Below are 14208 nucleotides of genomic sequence, written 5' to 3' on the forward strand. Positions count from 1 at the left end.
AAGACGGAATAATTGATTTTTCTAGTAAGTGAAGCGGTGAAATATATGTTTTCAAAACCTTTGTATCGTTGCCTTCGTAAAGTTTCCTCTAGTACTATGTTGGGCTTACACAGGAAAAACGAAGTGGTAGGCGTGATCATCGTGACCGCCGTGATCACGATCGAGTGGCTGACCCAAGAACGGGCAGTCGCATATGAAAGCGAATTTCCTGGGTATACAGTACACACATTGAAACCCCTCGGTTAGAGTCTAGCCCGAACTTGTGGCAAGGTTTGAGAATGTGGCCGCATCCTTTTTGGAATTTCTGACTTGTGTTCATTCGGTTCATTCGGCGAAACCTATGCCACTAAGACCAAGGACGAGCAGGTAGCTTACACTTAGCCCTGATAATAAATATTTCATATCCGAACGATCTATGCCACGCAAGTTCAGTCGAAAGTGCAATCCTGGTTGTTGCAATTTACTTTCGTCATTATTTCCGTACCGAAAAAATGGATGACGAGTCCCTCAAACTTCAGATACTTAACTGTGATCAATCAATACACGCAAAACTTTCTTTATGAGTTCTGATAAGATAAGTGCATCGTAGCAAGTCACTCTTCGGAAGAAAACTGTGCGGAGATGGCTTTCCGGGGTGGCGGTAATTTTGACTCACCTGACTTATCATGTTTGAACAGACAAAACTGTTCATGCTTCATCAATGTGTGCGCTTCATCAGACAGTTTAAAAGACGACCCATTACCTGTTTGACTACATATACTGACTGGGCTACGTGTCACAACTTTCCAAGCATGCGATTTAACAGCTTATAACACCTACCGGCCAGTCCTGCACTAGAATCTAGCTCCTGCAATATCCGTAAATTTCTTTCATTTAGGTCTCCTCTAGACATTTTTGATCCTCTAATTCCATAGCATTGTTTTCTTCATCTTGTTGACCATCTTCGAATGTTCGAACGCCACTGGCCATAGTTGCCGGAGGTTGCATCCCCAAGTGTTATCTGTTGTTTGATAGTGACCATAAGGTGGCCTTGTGAGACCACTATAGACCTTGTCCTTCCCTATGCCCATCAAGTAGGCCTGAATTTTCACCAATCATATATTGTACTGTCGCATCAAATTAAGCACACGTGGCAAAGAGTATTCTAACCGCTAAAAGAGTGTTTATGTTTGGTGTTGACGATAACTGTTGATATCACATTTCATTCACATTGTAGAAGTAACTGCCTGAAGTAAGGGGCGTGAACCATGCTTTCTTATCAAAATGTACCACTTCTGGAAGTGACAGGCAATAATAAATGGTTTCAATCAAATAACACTTGATTTTTCGCCAAACTCGGCAACTGACTTGCAAGCTACTGTTTGGTAGGAGCGGTTGAGAGGGGAGTATCTGTCTTCTTATCTCCATTCATATGGTTTTTAAAGAGAAATTTGTGCCCCATTCGTGACCGGCTGCCTGGAAGTCGTCTTGCCTGTATTTTGAATAATTGCATTGTGTTGCACTGTGAACTGTTTCCCTTCGGTTTGCTTGGTCTGTTGGCAATCCTTGGGATTTGTATTGCTTTTTAGTCTTCCTTCCTGCTCTCTGCTAGTTCCTCAATCTTCAGTTTTTAGTGGTCACCATTGCTCAATCGGGTTGTCCCACTCAGTTTGCTGTCTGTTTTCCTGCTTATCCGAACACCGTTCGACCGAACTGGGGCACAGTTCAACACAACAGAGTACAAAGGTCAAAGGGAAGAAACAACGAAGTTTACAGTGAAACAGTTAGTCTGAAACTTTCGTTTAGAGAACCCTGAAAAACTGCATCTCAGCTAACTCGACAGTCGGAAAATGAGGCGGAAGAGCTATATACCCATTTAGTACCCACCATTTAGTAAGGGTATCCTGGAAATAACCTTGAGAATGCGATTATGACATGGTCCCACCTGAGTTAAAAATAAGCTAACGCATTTTCGGAGCTAAAAGGAAAACCAGATGCAACTGATAGGATCAATGTCACCTAAAAACTCGGCATAGCAAACGATACGCGAGATAATCGAACAAGGGGGCGTTACCCAGAATCATCGAACACCCCTTTTTTACTAGACTAGACATCAGTTCTCAAGTATAGCGAAATAGATATGGATTCAGATGGTTAATCAGGAACGAAAGGGGAATGCAAAATTACGGAGACGTGGTACCCCTCTCATGAAGCAACAAACAGACACATTTAAGGACAAAGGAACTTCAGAAGCATCAAACTACCAACCGTTGCAGAAATCGAAGCAGAAATCAGTGGATTCGAAATCTTTTTTTTCGATAGTGCGAGAATATTTTGGGGTTCCAGTCAGTATTGCATCCTGTAGGTGGATTCGGTCTAACCTGAACAGCTTTGTATACAACTGCTAACTATTAGGTCGCGATTGAAATAGCCCTGTCAATTAGTGAGGTACTCACTGCTGATTATCACCAATAGGGAAGAAGTCACTGTACGGTTCGTCTCGGATTTCCGTCATAGGAATTCTTCACTTGTAAGATAAATGGTATATTGAGGTCGAAAATCAAAGGACGGAAGGCGAATCAGACCTGAAGATATAAACCCTAGAATGGGTAGAACCAGAATCAGCAACCCGAGGAACCGAGCAGATAAAAAAGCGGGGTGTGCCTAGGCAGAATTCGGACAAATGCAAGAAAGCAGACCGCAAACGGGAATGGACGGTTTAGAAAAAGCAATGGAGACCAACTGAAATGGAAGGTGGGCAAACTTTTAATCATATGACGGGAAGGAAGACCAGAACGCAATAGAAGTTGCAAGCGATCAATCAGAATGAGGTAAGGATGAACAAAAAGAATGAGCTGATAGACGAAGAAAACGGAGGCGAGACAGCCCAGTATTCAACATGCGTCGTGGACGAACTAACCAGATTAAGAATCTGATATCTTCTAAACAGGCACCGCGCTCTAGGCATAAGTTTTTCTTTAGAATCCAGATGAAAGAAAGCAAGAAGGGAAGAAACATCCACCCACCCTACACACCGGTGACGAAATTTCCGAAGTAGACGATCGTGTCAAACCGTCACCTCAACACCAATCAGTTAACATACACAAATTTCCAACACTCCGGCACCATGCGGGCGGGCAATATTAGATGCTTCGATAGGATATAGTTATGTATCAGAGTCTCTAGCAGTGACAGCTGTCTGTAATTCCTAAATTTACAGGCTGAATAGAAATCCCGTATCAGTGGTCGTCAAGTGAAATTCTGTTTTTGTTTATGAGGGTCATGTTCACTCTTCTTTGGTAAGCTTGCTCAAGATAACACGATTCTCTTTCAATATGTGTCCTTGTTCACTCAGTTAGAGCTAAATGGTGTTGAAAGCAAGTTCATTACATCGTAACTTTAGATGGCAGAGTTGGCAGAGGTGACACCATGCACCGTTTGTTCAAATCTGACATGTTTTTAGGTCATTTACACGTAACCTCGGCTTGCAGAATGGACAAATGAAAATTGATAGATGCTCAATTTCATGAAGAATATGTCCTGGTAGAGGAATAGTTGTTAATTCTCGTTACCCGAATCAGTGATCACAAGCACGACAGTTTAATTTAACTTGTCTAGCTTCCGTATTGTCACTTGTAATGGCCAGCTGTAAATTTGGAGTGTAGTCACCTTTGTCAGAATGCTATACAAACACGCTACAATAATTCCAGGGCCTAGGGGTGCAGTGATCAGTTGTGTAAATATTCCCCAGTGAGACAATATTCCTGAAATCCCTAATACCCTAGACCTTCGTTTCCCCCTTCTTATAGATTTTACGTCCAGTTTAGACCACATTTCTGCAAACTATTGGTTTTTTTCAGATGGCACTATTCACCGACTGACATTTAATCGTTCCGTTCCACCTACTGTTAATAGAGTTTTGGGGAAGGTTATTAGTGGCAAGTTGTATAGATTTAAAAAAATCAGTCTGAATGAAACATTCGGGAACTATGATAGAACCCATACTTTTCTGCAAGAAAACAGATCTTATGGTGATCCTCAAGCATAGAAGCTTGTCACAATAAGTGCTTCTCGTTGCCACGTCCTCTTCGTGGTGGTTTTTGCACCCTTCTGAGGAATAAAAGTACAAACTTGACATGTTCATTTTCATCACAGTCGGATTGAAAAGCGGGCCATCCATGTTGTCCTATGTCGTACTACTTTTGGGTTTGTCAAAGGCTCACGAAGTTGACAGAACCTGGCGAACAGAAGAAAACGAATGAATAGTTGAAATGCGTCTCGATTATTACACAGTTCATTGACTCAGCAACGGTATGTAATACTAAACGGGTATTATATGGGCAAACTGCTTTCAGTGCCTTCTTTGGCCTTCGGAAGCCTGCTGGGATCTGATTTGGTGGAAGTTTCAATTTTTTTCAAATCACAGTCGCTTCTTTGTTTTATCGAAGTGTAAGTCAGCGAAGAAGAAGGTTGGGCGCTAAATCACAGCATAACTGTGCAACCTGGTATGGTGAGATATTCCGGACACAAAATTTGACCCTGGTCCGGCTGGAAGACTGGTGTGCGCTGACGCAAAGCTAAGAAAACCAGTCATGATTCGTGGGCCAAAAGGGATTCCAATTGCATCCTGCATGAAACCGTCTAGACATGATGTACCCAATAAGAGCCCAACATTCTTGGGTGCCAACAAACAAGAGGCAAAGCATAATACGGATGATTGAATCAAGTTACCGGTTATTCAGCTGAGCAAAACCGTCATGACTAGAGAACGCAGTTCTTCCCTCAAATCCAAAAAAGCATTCTAAAAGTTGACTGGTTCCGAACATTTTGGTTTCTGGTCATTTAGTTCCTAACTGTACGTAAGTCAGTTGTTCGGGACTGGAGTGTTTTGAATACGAGGGTGGCGTTTGTTTACTTATCAACAAGTAATAACCGCTCAAAGAAATAAAACCAGTCGATAAGGTCATCTGACCGCCATGTCTTCCGGGGAAAACTGCCAGTTATTTTGTCCCCAGAATCTTGAAGATTTCACAGATTCAATGAAATTTCGATTTTACAGCCAACGATGATCTGGGAAGTAACCGCAATCGACTGATATGATGACTGATGAACGATCCTACGAATAGTCATCTCAAAGGGGAAAATCAGGTACGACCAATAATTTATTACGTAGAAATCGCAAAGCCAATTTATGGTTTCGTTATTCCCGACTGAATGGTCAATAACTACATCTTCTTTCTGTAAGAGAACCCTGGAATTTGGCTGCATGTCTGTCTGTCATAGAACGTTTCGCTACCCAGTGCGCTGTTTAGTGGGTAGTCCCTCTCATCACCCTTTCGCTTCACGTTTTTGGCAAAGAGCAGTTTTAAGCTATAGCTTTCTTTGTTCGTGAGCTGTGTTACTTTGGCCTGTATTTGTTGCATCCGATTGCTCCATTACACGATGAACTTGTCGTCCATTCTCTCCTGTTCTTATTGGTCCATTCGTGATCTGTACTGCATAGTAGAACATCTTCCTGTTATTTGATTGATTGGTGGTGCACTTTTCGTTTTAGCAGCTTTCTGTTTTCATCCAGATCGGTCCACTTCCAGACTGCGGCTTATCTTCATAGGAATGTTTGGACGATCCGCATATCTTGTTTCTGCGGAGCTTTCACAAATTTCTCAAATTTGTCTAATGACGACAGTTGCAAACTTTGGTTCATTCAGTTTGTCATTTCAGTCTGGACAACTTTTGTGTTAGTTCTGTTGGTTTCCTTTCCGTTCCCATTTCTGCTCGGGGTTTAACGGTCCTGAATTGTCCTTGCCCTCAGTGGAAAGCGCAAAGAAGTTTCAATTGGTAAATAGGTTGGAGTTTCAGCAGCACATACAGTGGAAGAATATCATAAAACGAAATTTTCAGATGAGTTTCAGCTGGATCTTGCTGTGAAACTAAAATAGTGTGCAAATGAGAGTAGTTCGCGAACAGCCGCAATCAGTAAAGGATATACTCGGTCAAGAAGTGCGCCACTCGCAAGAGATACCGAAGTGCAATACTGTATTTAAATCAAAGAACGGAAACATTACTTGGAACGTCGAGATTGTGTTGTCTTTGAGCGTAATATAACCTGTGGATTTCCAGACAACTCAAGTTTTTTTTATTTTTAGAGGATAGCAGACAGCCAATTCATTTAGGGAAACCCTTGATGATTTCGTTCTTTCTTCTCTTAATTTAGGCTGACTACATTCCATGAACTTCAAACCTAAGAGTATAAGAATGAACACAACTAACCTCGCAAGATTGTGAATATTGTAAAACAGACACGTCATTTCGGCTGGTTGGCGGTCTGCATTCAAATATGATAGAAAACCTTTGGAGCCCATTGGTGAGCCAAGTTTGTACACATAGCCAGTTATCTTTCTTTTGGAGGACTGTCGAACAAACCAGCAACCAGGAATGCAGTAAACTCTGTGTTTCTTCACAAAATGCTATGAGGGAAATAAAACGGAAGCTTACAAAAGATGTGCCGAAAGAACTATTAGGTTTGGTTCATAAAGATCATGAGCAAAACAGTTAAAGTTGTCGATGAAAGATCCTCTGCCGGGCGAGTTGAGCTGTTTTCAATCCCTTACTCCCAGGTCGAAATGTCACGGAAAGTAGTCAACCTATTTGAATTGGAGGCGGAACAAAATCATCAATCAAGGTCTCCATATATGAATCGGCTGTCCGCCTTCCTGTAAAAATCATCAGACGATCTGTCCTGTCTGAAAAACCCTAGATCATCCCACAGCCAAAATCGGCACAACCTTGACACTTGATGTACTGTTTTACTATCTTCATTTAAGTGTGTATCACCATCCAAAAACCATGCTTGTCATTTAAATCAACCAGTTATATATCTACGCAGAACCCAGCTCATTGAATTCATGCTGGAAGGATGTATTTCAGTTGTTGTGTATGCTTTTCAGATGATCGGTTTTACGAAGTATCTCGTATTGTCCTAGCGAATTCATAATTCACGATAAGACGGTCCTTCAAATTCTGAGGACAAATCATGAAAAAAATCCAATGTGTTTAAGAGCTCTGTTACCAAGAGACCGAATTTCGTCTCATTGAATACTAAGGTGCCCAAGTAACTACAAGACGAGTTAATCCTATGGGTTTTATTCTACCGGTTGAAATAGGGACTTCTACAGTGCATTCGATTCTGTCGATCCATCACCACTGTTAATCATATTCGCTCAACGGGGTATGCTTCAGAAGTTTGTCAACTTACTCAAGTCCCTGTATCTACAAACTTTTGGGTGTGAGAGTCTGCTGATCCTCCTAAGAGCTCGCCTACAAAAATAGTGTCCCATGAGTGTGTCAACTCTCTCCATTATTGGTCAGCTTTGTAGTCGATGAAATGGCAGTGCGAAAGCTGGAAAGGTTCCGAAACCCAGTGTTCAAATGGCTATTGTTGAGAGCCTTGTCGATCTGGAGTAAGTCCCCATCTTTGAAGATTAATGCGAGACACAAGCTTTTTTCAATAAACTAGCCACTGTAATGCCATCTTTGGGCATACTCCTTGAACCTTCAAAGTGCAAAGTCATGCTTCAGAACGTACAGTTTCTCCCACTAGAGTTCGGGGAGAATTCTGGAAGTCGTAGATATGTCTACAGACATTTGTCGTTGTATTAGCTCTGACAGAATGGTGTCTGATGAAGTCAGTGCACGAACCTTAAAAGCCCTAATCACGTTTGATGTTTTGTCACTCATGGCGTCACCACGGCGTATCACTTGGTCTCAAGTGTCCTGTGCACCAAGGTTACAGTAAGTGCTGTGTTATTTTATGGTTGCGACAAATGGCATCTGCAGAAAGATCACCTGAAACGTTTCAGGTTTGTGATCACGGACGCCCCAGAATTGTGGATTTTGTCGGATGGCGTCAACGGATCCGTACTGAGGTAATCAGAAACTGGGTATTTGTTTGTGTAACATGTGCCTCAGTCGCGGAAAACATCCAGCACGATCAACTGCGGTGATGTGACCATGTGCTAAGCATATCGATTTACCGTCTGCCGAGACGAGTGTTGTTCTCCGTGCCTACTTCGGAATAGCGCAAAGCGCGTTGTGGACGTGTATGAAGGAGATAATGAGGGGTTTGGGTGTTATTGGTGCTGCGCGCCTTCCAGAATGTGGTCCGAGTGACTTCTCCTGCAACTGGTCTTAAGCATTGGAAGGAACAGCCACCGATTGACGTAGTGCTCGTTCTGTCCGTTTCTTTTCAGGTTGTCCATTGAACGCTTGGGGGTGCAAGGACTTCAGAATTCTCTCGATAGACAGCATCAGGTCCGCTCCCTCACCAACGATTTTCTCTCCTTTTTATTCTTTAATGTAAGTGGATAATGTAAGTAGATAAATTTTGTGGCTGTGTTACAATAAAGCCTCATGGTCACCGATGGTGCTGTCATCTATGATGATGATGATAATCACGTGAAATATTTTATTTCCAAAGGGATACTCCAAATGTCATTACGGTGCAAGATATCAGTTTGTGGTGAATCGGTTCAAGAAATTAATGTATATAATAATTATCTTCTTTGCTTTCAGAATGGCTCATTGTTGATTAGGGAATTAGGGCGCAGTAAAATGGCGGATCAGGATGTTTGGGACAAAACTGCACCGAAAAAGTTGGGGCTAAGTATTCATATAAAGGTGATATATGATGCTGTAACGCTGCCGTTTAATTCTTTGACTCCCTTTACGCAGCCAAATGCAGCCTGCTGCTTTCCAAAAACCCATGTCAATCGGTTCTAAGACTTTCCTAACTAGTTGAACTGTGTTTCGTGTGACCTTATTTGGTGTGCACTACTGACTTGTCCCTCATTTTACCTCGCCTCTTATAGAAGACTAATAACAAATGGTTTTACCTGAGCTCATCCACCGGATGCATTTTAACCGTAAAGCCGTCTGCATTAACCGTTTTAGCCATCAACTGAGGGCAAGTGTCCCAGTGACGTGCTTCTAGCTTAATTTGCCTAAATAATTCTCACAGCTGCAGGCAAGAGATTTCCCAAGTCATGCCAACGTTGCACTCATCGCTTATGCGTGAGTGCATTCAACTTTGCAGACGCCATAATTCAAATAGGCCCGGAGAACGCTGGAACGTTGGAAATCAAATGGAGCTAAATGTATCCGTGTGTTTCTGTGATCTTTCGTGAGGGTAAAAATACAGCACTAGAGCAGAAGATGGAATGACCAGGTGAGGCTGATGTGGATAGAGGCTTTCTTAGCTATCAGACATTACGAATTCAGTACATGTTCAACAAAACGTCCATGAAGAAAAGAATTTCTCACACAAACGACTGTCCATAAAGTTGCTGAAACAAACCGGTGAAAATGTTACTTCACGGGTGATGCCTAGCTTACTTTTGGTTGACTCTTACTAACCACGTACAGCCGTGCATACATCAAATAGTCCTTCAAAAGATAAGTAGGCGCCCGACAGGTAATCGTATTCCACTTCAGTCAGAAATTGATCTATTCGGAATGTCATCCGAATAGATATGCAGTGACATTAGCGTGCAACTGCTGAGACGCATTTTTCGTGCGATAGTCAGAAAATCGATTGATAATGCACTTATACACGCTGCATCTGAGGCCTGCCCGCACAAGAACTGCGCAGCTGAACGGTAAGACATTCATAATGGAATTCAACTAGAGTTAAACTCGAGAGAGTGCGTCATCTGAGATTTGATGGCGAATAAGCGAAATCGAAATACAGTCTACTTAGCTAACACGGCCTGACCCTACTACCTTCACCTCCTGTCTGTCTACAGCCTTGCTGTACTGCTCCTCGCAAACACAACAATCTCGTCTTTAGACGTTTGTTTGTTTTTGCAGGTTGTTTTCTCTTTGGTAACGTCATTCACACGATGTCTGTCAGTTTCACTCGAGCGGAGTCCATACCGATCACAGATATTAGCGGACTTCCACGTGAAGTTGATCATACACGTGATCACAAAAGTTCCGACTTCATTCGTAGTTTCTTGTAGCTCACGTACTTTGAACCCATCAAACCTGATGGGGCTTAGGCCAAGGTTGCGGCCGACAAGAACGAGCCTTGAGGAACATACGAAAACACTTGAAACGACAACTTGAAACTGAGGAATACTCACGTTCTAGCAAACCTGTTCGGGCCGTTATGTCCGTCACGACTGGGCTACAACCTCTGGTCATCGGAATTACAACTATTTTCGACGCTGCTGATACTTAAGAGCCGATTCACGTGATCGATTCAAAGCGGCATGTGAGGAAGCAAGTTTGCCTGAAAATTTGCAATAGTTCGCTCGTTGGTACAACATGAACCCCGCAACCAAACAGACCAGTAAACTCGCCTATTTCTTTAGAGCATGGGACTGTAAAGTTTACCAGAAATGCTACCTAACCTGATTTTTCCGACAAGTTAAAAACTCTGACACAACGATTTCTGGCTTCTCATACCTTCGAGGTCATCGAATGTGTCAACTCCTAATCTTTTGTCCACCAAAAAATGAGAACTCAATTCATTCCCCAGCCTCATTCACAACCGATGAAATACAGCTTCGGGTGAAATGCGGGACTGATTGATAGCATGTACTAACGGTTGAGGGCCCCAATAGAAGTTGTTATCATACTAGAAAGCGTACCTCCACAAGCACGTGACATGTGAACAGTATGACGCTATAAAACATGCGACTTCCTAATCCAGTACTATTCTCACTGGCCAGCGCTTGCCATACTCCAGAATATATTCTACAAAATGCACGTTGAAGCCGAGTTTCGCTCACCGGCAGTGTGTGTCCTTAGTGGTAGCGCGTACCCGGGGTTTCATGTTCGGACATCTGACATGCGATGCGAGAATATTACCATGGCTTCACCAACGCACACTAAATGCACCTGAACTACCACGTCTGAACAGACTAATGTGTTCAAACGGTCAGACTGTTCGAAGAAGAGTGATGTGAGTTCTGAAGGTGCTTCAACTATCTAAAAGTGATTAAAATACTCTCTAGGAAATCCAAAGAAATCACGACGCTGAAAAAAAATCCACCTAAAAAGTGCTACAGATGCGGCGAGTACCAGCTTCATGATAAATGCCGTTTTTGCAATATTGGATGTCATCATTGCAATAAGAGCGTAAACCGTATTATGTTGTCACTCAAATAACAGTCGCTTATAGAACGCACCGTGAATGTTAAAGCTGCTGACCACCGAGAAGTGTGTATTCCGGCGCAAAGGTTGCATACTGGATTCAACCGTGGGGCAACCCTTGAATAAGAAACCCCTCCGGTCATATGCTTGTCATGACTTTTAGTTTAACTAAATTTGGGCATTTACTAATCCATGAAGAAATGTCGACAGTGCTTTGGACTGTCAAAATGCATTTACATCAAAAACCACCAGGACTTGTAAAAATTGTATGACCCCAACAAACAGACGTAACGACTGCGGTTATCCAGAGATGAAAATGAGTACTTGCTGCGTATGGGTGCAAATAATTCTGTAACCTGGCAAGAAACACCAAAACAGATTTCCTATCACGAATGCGTGCGTTCATTTGGTCCGCTCCATCGGTGATCTCCACACAACCGGTACACATTCGCGAGTACATGAGGCTCGTAAACAATGTGCCCAGTATTGTTTGCCAGAAAGAACGAATGGCCATTTAAAGCTAATCAAAGTCCCCGGAATCACGTATGAGACATGCCCATGCTTCGGTACACACAGTTAGGGTGTTGTGTCGATGACGGTACGGTGATTTCAACTCTACGGAGTCTCCTTCTGACTGACATCATGGCTTTCTGGTTATCTGTAAAATGAAGTCGCTAGCACGTCAAAGGTGATGGTGGTCTGAACTGAATAATGATCTTAGGTGATTTTCTGGTGAATATGTGCACAAAACCATCAATACACCTAGAGATTGGATCCTGACCGGACGTTGCAGTTGACGCAAACTATAAATGCTGACTAGTGCGGAGCGCTGATAAGGTACTTTTTTGCACAGGTGGTACTCGATTGCTCCTCTAAATACCCAAGTTTCTCCTGATCAAATTGATATCCAGCAAGTTCAAAATGAAGACAGTTTGTACATGTTCCGGAAGGGAGGCATTTCAAAGTCTCTGGTAACCAACAACGGTACCGCGTGTTACTCCAGTGAAATGAAGATATGTTTGTGTACAGTGGACTACCAGCATTGAAGCTAACGGCCCACCAACCTTCCTCCGATGTAGCTGTTGAAAATATGGTGAGAAAATCATAAAGCCCTGTTAAATCTGGTCAACGACAATTTTCTCATGCTTGAGAAGAATTGTCAGGTAATTTATTACTCCAACACCTTCATCCTGCACACACTGGAACTAGTCAATTCCCGTTAATTCTCTTCACTTTCAAAACGCTACCTGCTCCACTGCACTGTTCTGACCCTAGGGATGATGTCCAATTAAGTGCAACAAGGCAGCGTCCGAAAGTGGAATGATTACCCGTAAATGGGGAGGGAATATGAGGGAGATTACAGACTTTAATGACGGTGCAGTAAACGGGTGTCAAATTGACCAAATTAGAAAAAATGCAGTTCAGAAGGTAATCCAGGTCCTCAGAGGCCTGAAGCCGAACCCGTGAGCACAACTGTTCCAGGAATATCCTTCTGAATGGCATTCTATGCTTCAAACCAGAAGGTTTAGCAGTTCCAAACTGGTTCATGCCGTTATAGCCTCCACAGTATATGAACCCGCACATTATTGTCCATGTTCTGTCCGAACTCTGCCTCCTAGCAAACAGGTTCATACCACTCACATTATTCACACACCGATGCTGTCCTCCCCTCGCAACCTCACTAACCGCTACTGTGACGTTTGACCGGACAAAGTAACCTTGGTTGTTTACCGCCTCTCAGCGTCCTGTATAACTAATGTATGTGTGAGCAACAGAAGATAGCTGAGCTCCGATTTTGTCAGCGTCAGCAGAATAATGAAAACAGTGATCACTCAGCTGCAACACCCCTTCGGTGTACGGTTGCGATGCCATCAGAAGGAATCCAAGGGGTCTGCCAGGTTGCTCAAGCCGAGATAAAATCAGTCGACATACCGAGGCCGGGTTTGGATCAGTGGACTTTCGGCTGGTGAATTCGCGCCTTAACGACTGAGCTTTCTCGGACTCCTGCTTCAGCGCTTTCTCTTGCCAGGTTGGGACGATCCAGTACGATTGCTTATCTATACATTGGTATGAAACGGTCAACTCGGAACCATCTTTTTCGCCCTACACAATTTTACACTGCCTCGAAAACCAGTGTGTCTCTTTCTGCATAAAGATTTCAGGTTATCACCCTTCGTTCTGAATTGCAAGCATGCGGATGACATGTTTTCGACCGTCCTTTTTTCTGGCCTACAATCTTCCGTGTGCATTCGATCAACGAATACCTGGCAAACCATGCAGAACCGTGATGTGTGGAAGTAATCCATGTGAAACCCGACTGAGACGTGGTCAGTCCACCTTAGGAAAGGAACCAATGAAAACAAGCCAACGGCAGGACTAGTTGTCAAACCATGAAGTTGAATGGCACACCGTTAAGTTGAGAAGAACACCGTCCCTTCTGTCCTTTATGGTACAGGTGATCCAGCTCCTGGCGAAGGTCACTCACGATGATCGAGACGCTGGTTTACTGAGAAAAGCGCTCTTAACCTTGTATTTTCCCACCACCAATCCACCGGAAAAAACCTATACAGCACATCACCTTTTCGACCTGTCCTACTGAGTACTTTTATGATATTCTAAAACTGTTGTTCTCATGATATTGCGGCTGATAGTTTGACCATGTCTCAAACTAGATATGTAAACCTTCCCGGTGACCTGAAGTGTGTTCATCCTGAGCTTGTGCAAATAATTTTTGCCTAATCAAAGTGCATTCTTCTTCACGCTTTAAATTTAAGGGTTATTTTTGTACCCAAAACAAATCAATTACTTCATACGTCGTTCCGCTTTGGATATATTTTTGTTCTTTCGGTTTATTAAACTTAAAAGGTGAAAAAATGGTGATTTGTTCTTCTAAACTGATATTTTGATTCAACCGCCTTTTCAATGAGTACCTGAAGTTTGTGATGACTTCTTGTAACATTGAAATAACACGTTTCAAGAGTAACGGTTTTCCTTAGCTTCGATATTTATCGATTTCAAACAGATTATTGATTTTTTAAATTGTTGATCGCTTCGTAATCGTATTCTGGGTTCTGA

This window comes from Opisthorchis viverrini, assembly GCF_000715545.1.
Source record: "Opisthorchis viverrini unplaced genomic scaffold opera_v5_427, whole genome shotgun sequence".
Taxonomy (NCBI): domain Eukaryota; kingdom Metazoa; phylum Platyhelminthes; class Trematoda; order Opisthorchiida; family Opisthorchiidae; genus Opisthorchis; species Opisthorchis viverrini.